The sequence below is a fragment of the Delphinus delphis genome, chromosome 6 (genome assembly GCF_949987515.2).
Source record: "Delphinus delphis chromosome 6, mDelDel1.2, whole genome shotgun sequence".
In the NCBI taxonomy this organism is placed as follows: Eukaryota; Metazoa; Chordata; class Mammalia; order Artiodactyla; family Delphinidae; genus Delphinus; species Delphinus delphis.
Genome location: NC_082688.1, coordinates 5,858,435 through 5,864,434, shown reverse-complemented (window position 1 = coordinate 5,864,434; position 6,000 = coordinate 5,858,435). Strand labels below are relative to the sequence as shown.

The 6,000-nt window shown below is 60.5% G+C and overlaps 1 protein-coding gene across 1 annotated transcript in view; it reads left to right on the top strand.

Annotated features, from left to right (window-relative positions):
• Positions 1-2,364: 2,364 nt before the first annotated feature.
• Positions 2,365-6,000, top strand: part of ASS1 (argininosuccinate synthase 1) — a 50,850-nt gene continuing 47,214 nt past the window's right edge. Inside the window, exon 1 of the mRNA XM_060013969.1 lies at positions 2,365-2,487. The gene's annotated coding sequence lies outside the window, so the exon portion shown is untranslated. The remainder of the gene's footprint in view (positions 2,488-6,000) is intronic.

The window sequence follows — 6,000 nt, the reverse complement described above, 5'->3', positions numbered from 1 at the left end:
AAGTCTTCAACTAATGTTGCTAGAACAATGGGGAACCGATATGGGAAAAAAATGAACCATCTGAGTTCAGTCTCTTCTCACCTTGATCTGTGCCCCTGGGCAACTATCCACCCTGGTGCCCAGTGGGCACCTGTTTTCCTCTCAGGAGAGCTGTGACCTCACTGCTCCTCACGTAACCAGTGCCTATGCTTCAGGAAGGGACAGTCCTCTGGGCTGGAGCCATTTCTGCAGCAGGGAGTAAAGGTCCCCACAACCTGTGGCCCTGGAACTGAGGCTCTGGCTCCTCCACCAATTCAATTTAAGCCTGAGCTAGAGTAGAGGGTTTGGGCTAGAGCTCCAGACCCTGGGTTCTCATCCCGCTCTGCCACTTACATGCTGTGTGGCCTTGGGGAAGATACACCCTCTCTCTGAGCTGCAGGGTCCTGTCGGTAAATTGGGGATGACAATGATAGCGACTTCATACAGGGTAGTCGTGAAAATCAAATGAACGTAAGCATAAAAGAGTGTTCAGTGATAACCGTGAGGGTTGTGGTTATTATGGCCCAGATCCAACCAGACATCCTAGGGAATGCTGACTTATCTCTTCTTCCACCCCATGCCCCCCACCCATCCATCCTCGACTGGAGGGGCTCAGCCCTCACCCCACCCTCTTCCTAAGGTCTGGGTAACAGGGATTCTCTCTGGGGCCACCATGACTTTGGGGAGCTTGGGAGAACATTAGGTCTTCCTGCCCCAGGTTCCCTCTCCACTTCCTCTGCAATAAGTCCAAGGAGGCGGCTCCGCTCCATCCATGCCTTCCCCAACTTTCTCGAAGGGCAGTGACAGAGGAAGAAACAAGGACAGAGCACAAAGCCAGGGGATGGAGGCTTAAAGACAGGGCAGAGGGGATTCCCTGGTGGTCCAGTGGTTAGGACTCTGGGCTTCCACTGCAGGGGGCATGGGTTTGATCCCTGGTCAGGGACCCTTGAGGGAGTGTTGTTTTGTGGCTGCCCCTCACTCGCCCGCTGCTAGTGTGGAAGGCCAGGGGCGGCTCTGCATGGCCCCAAGGTGGCCCAGTGAGTGGGCTAAGGGGGTTCAGCCACCATCCCAACCTCCTGCGGGAAGGTGACTCAAGTCACCACAGTCACCCAGCCCCACTGGGCTCACAGGGGCCCCCTTGCCATCACGGCCACTTCTGGGGCTTGGGTGCCAGAGGTTGGGGGGCTCACAAGAAGCTGCGGCTTTGCTTTCAAGTTGGTTTGATGCTTTCTCCCTCCTGAAGGACTCACAGCTACTCATCTGGCCGAGGTGCTTGAGTGACTGGACGGGAGTGTGCGGCAGGGGGACAGGGGACTGGGCGGCAGAGGGACTAAGAGTGACTAGACCAGCGCCTTCACCCCTCTCTGCAGAGGCTCCCTTTCTCTGGCTGCTTCTTGGTTGCAGGAAGGGGCCTGGGACAGGGCTGCCTCCTTACCATGACCTACACCCCTGCGTCTTTTCCATGATGGCTGGATGGCTAACCTGGCAGGGCTGCCTCAGGGCTCCCACCTCCAGGGCGGGTTTGGGGCTTGGAGGATTTGGGAAGCCGCCCTCTGGGGGTCAGTCCTAACCGAGGTGTTGTCTTGGACAGGTTGGGACCAGCTGTTTTACTGGGTTGCGGTTGCAGTAACTGGTGCTTTGGGGCCTATAAACCAGGCTGGAAAACTTCTGACACAGAACCTTCTGGAGGCCAGACTGGGGACACAACTCCCTGTTTATTTTGTGAACCTCAATTTTCCCTGCTGTTCAACGGGTTAGCAGTGGGCCAGTCTTCTATTCACTATTTACTGGGTGCCCTCGGGAGTTTGGTCAGGTGCCAGGCTCTGGGGAGACAGCCAGGAACCAGCCCTGGACTGAGGGATGAAACCCCGACCTTCTAGGGCCACCTCCACCTCAGTTTTCTCACCAATACAATGGGCTCCGGCTCACGGGGACTGGGGTGGGGGAGGGAGGGGCTTTGAGGTCTGTAGAAAGGCCACCACGACACAAAAATGGGCATGAAACTCACGAGCTTAAGGGGCTTTTATTCCACTCCCACGGCGAAGCGCTTGAGCGTTCCCCACGGGCCAGGCGGCAAGTGTGGCAGGAGGGCTTGTCACCCTGTCAGTCGCGAGGATTCCAGCCACTACCGCGCCCAGGGGAGCCGCCAGCCCGCGGGCCGGGGCCGCCAGAGCCTGGGGCCGGGGCGGGGGCCCGGCCGGGAGGGTGTGTCGGCAGCCGGGTGGGCAGGAGGGAAGGAGGGAAAGGGGCGGGGCGAGGAGGCGGGGCAAGGCCTGGCCCCGACCCCCGCCGGCGGCCGCGAACGCGGAGCCGCTCCGCGAGGGGGCCGGGCCCGGGGGCGGGGTCTGTTGCTCTCTTCCTCCGACTTGTCCCCGGCCCCCGGCCCTGCCCTCTGCCCCGTGCTTATAACCCGGGATGCGCGCCGCAACCAGCCCTACTCCACCGCCTGCCGCCGCCGCCTGCCTCCCGGTAAGGAGTCCCCTTCCCACTCCCCAGCCTAGGTCGCCCTCTGCCCGGACCCCACCGAGAACGAGCCGAGGAGGCGGAGGGGACCGCGCGCCCCGGGCTCGGACCTGGACGGGCGGGCAGGGGGCCGACGCCCGGACTCCTGTTGCTCAAACGCTTGGCGGCCGGATTCCTGGCTCCCTTAGGCCGCGGAGAGGGGGCCGGGGCGCGAGTCCGGGGGTCTGAGGGGCAGGTCGGGTTACTTGTCGCCTTTGCAGGCCGAGGTCCTTTCTGGATTTTCCTTCTCCGATCCAATTTCCCTTATGCCGCGAGCCCCACAAGTGGAGACCTTGGGAACCCGGAGGGTGTGAGGATTCCCGATTCTCTCGGCCCCTCTCTGGCCCTGGTCTCTTGTCTCCGCCTCTTTTCCTCTGCCCGCAACCAGAGGTCCAGCCTCACCGCTGCGCCTCGCGCGCCCCCGGGGCTTGGGCATCTCGGCCCCTCCCACAGCCCCAGCCTCAGTTTCCCCCGGGCGGGTCGCTCCGGGCTCCGGGTGGCCCACCCCGGTGCCTTGGGTGTGGCTGTGCTCCCTCCCCTGCAGGGGGCGTCAGTCGCGCGGCTCTGCCTTCTGAAAGGGCTCTGCGTTCTCTGGCCGGTGGGGCGGGGGCCTCGCCTCGCCGCGGTGCCCGGTTTCCGGCTGGCACTGGCCTGTGGGAGGGACCGCTCGTCAGGAAATGTCAGCCGTCCTGATGCCTGTTGCCTTTGGCCCCTGGGACGGCCTCGCCCTCCGGGGAAGGAGAGTCTCTGTGAAATGCAGGAAGCTCCTTTCCCATCCTGCCAGGGCTCTTCCCGAGGAGGCCCCGTGACCTGGCCGCCTCAGTGCTCCTCTCTGCAAAGTGGGGCGTCTCCTCCCGAGAGCAGCGCCGTCTGGCTGCACATCCCGGGCAGGAGCAAACCTGTCCTTTCCCCAGGGATGGATCAAATCGGCCCTGGGCTTTGATCCCTCCCCGCCACACCCAAGCTGGTGACAGAAGAAGGCAGGTTCTGGAGGCCCGCAGACCCCAGCCCAGAAGGCAGGCACAACTCCACAACTGGGTGAGCCTTCGGGTCAGCCTCCCAGAGTCCTAAGCCTCAGTTTCTCCATTCGTCATGGCTGGCACAGGCTCAGGGCTCAGGAAACAGTAAGGGGATGTATACTGTTGAGAAGGGTGCCTGGGTCCGTTCACTCCCTGTGTCTGGGGAGTGACTCACCGGGTGCTACCGCGCTGGGCGTTCAGAACAGGAGACAGGGTCCCTGCCCTCCTGTCTTAGGTTCTGGTGGGGGAGGGAGACAGCAGAGGCAGAAACAGCCACAAAGGGCATGGGAACTGGATAGGGACTGGAGGAGTCTCCGTTCCACACTCCCTCCCCCCGCCCATCCCCGTCTCAGAGCCAGGGCAGGGGGTCCCGTCCCTGTGCGTTACGCTGAGAAGTAATTCTGGCTCTGCTGAGCGCTGGTGAATGAGTGGTGAATGCTTCCGGCTGAGCGCCTAGATCCCAGGCCAGGCACAGGATGCGGTGGAGGGAGGCCCCCACTCAGCATAGTCTGAACCCCCCTGAGTACCCACAGGTGCCCCCGTCAGCTGCCTGCCTCCCCTGGGCATGTGTGGTCAGTTGGCTCTGATGGTAACCGTTTCCCTGGCCCAGGGCCCCAGGAGCCTGACTTGCGGGGGGGCCAGGCCCAGACTCACCGGCTGGGCAAGCACTTTCCCATGCCCCATCTCGCCCTCGTCCTGTGGGTCCTGGGAGGCAAAAGCCAAGACAACCAGATGCCTTCATCCAAAAGCTGAGCGCACAGCCTCTGAAGCGAGCGCCTTGCCTGTGGGCATCCGTGCCGAGAGAGATAACCTCTGGAATTCAAGGTCTACGGCTCTGATTTCTGCTGAAACACTTTGGGCAAAGTTGATCTACCAGGGCTTCGCTCCTTCCTGTGGGACAGACGCCCTCCGCAGACTTGGGGTAGGCCAGGCACCCGTAGGCATTTCAATATAGTAAACAGATGAATGAACTCATGCTTTCTTCCATAACCAAATGCTCTGAAAAGGGTTTAAGTGCCTGTCACTGGGGCCTGGTGAGGTCCACTTAGTCTTCCTACCTCCTCCTACCTCAGGACATTCTCATCGAAACCGGAGACCCAATCTTCCTAAGGCAGGGCACTCCCAAAGGACCCCCCGCACCGTGGGCAGAGGAGGTTCGCTGGAGCGCTGGTGTCCCGAAGACAGCCTGGCATTCCTGATTTGAGTCTCAGGCCCCAGGAACTTGCAGCTGAGAGCCAGCTCAGTATGTAGCCTAGAGCACCCCTACTGCCCTCAGCTTTCTCATCAGACACAGAAATCCTTCCTCTGTGTCTCACCAAGTATGCAAATGAAATGAGCTGAGTGTGTCAGGCAAATGTTCAGGCTGAATCCTGACACTTTGACCTCCTGGTCAAAGTGTGGAATTGCCCCCTAGCTCTATCAGACACGAATGAGGGCAGCAAGAGGATGAGAGTTGCAGTCCTAAAATGAGCAAACCCCTAAGTCAGGGAGAATTCTATGGCCTTGGTGGAGCTAGGCTTTTTAGAAACTATAATGAACTCAGCTCGACTGAGTTAGAATGGGAGCGGAGGGGTTCCAGGGGAACATTCGTGTTGCCGCAGCACAGAGAAATAGAATACTGACTGGTGATGGTGCGTTGAGGATTTTGTCTTCTGGCAGACAAGTAACGGGAGGGGGAGACGGTCTGTGGTCTCCTAGAGACCAGAGAGTGTAGGGCAGAGAGCAGTAAAGAGCAGGTGGTCTGCAGTCAGCCTGGGTTTCTATCCCAGCACTGCCATCCGCTAGCTTGAGACCTGGACAAGTCACTAATTTTTCTGAGCCTCGGGTTCATCATCTGTAAATAGGTGGTAATAACAGTCCCCGCCTTGAAATGATGCACGTGTGGCACTACACAGAGTAACTGCTCTAGTCATCCTTCTAGCTTTGACGTTTTAGAGCCGCATGAATTTTCTTAGTGCCGAGCAACTGCCCAGGCTGGCCTGGCACATTCACTGGGAGCTGGCGGGATGTCTGCGGCGAGGGCACTGGAGAATGCCCGCTGCCTTGCCAACTAAGGCCAGACTGGCAGGCATCTTGGCATGAGGCTCTCTTCTTCCCTTCCCAGGTGTCCCTCTTCTGGAGCAGGATGTCTGGGCTGGCCCCGGGAGCTGGGGGCATGAATGTTCTTGGCAGTGGTCATGTGCCTGGGAGCTGGGGCACCTGCCCTGCGCCCTTCGTGGAGGGTGGGGTGGCGGCAAAGCTGGGGCCGCGGGAGGCCGAGACTTAGGAGCCCCAGAGCCCCAGGAGTCCAGCCCCCCTGGGCTGGGGGAGGCCGAGTCCTCAGGCAGGAAGCCCGGTGTCCTGGGGTGTCAGAACCAGAAGGGCTTTCAGGCTTGCAGGTTGTTGAGCAGGTGGTGATATTGATGCCTAGAGAGTGAGGGGCTTGCCCAAGGTCAGCCAGGACCCAGTGGTAAGGAGAGCT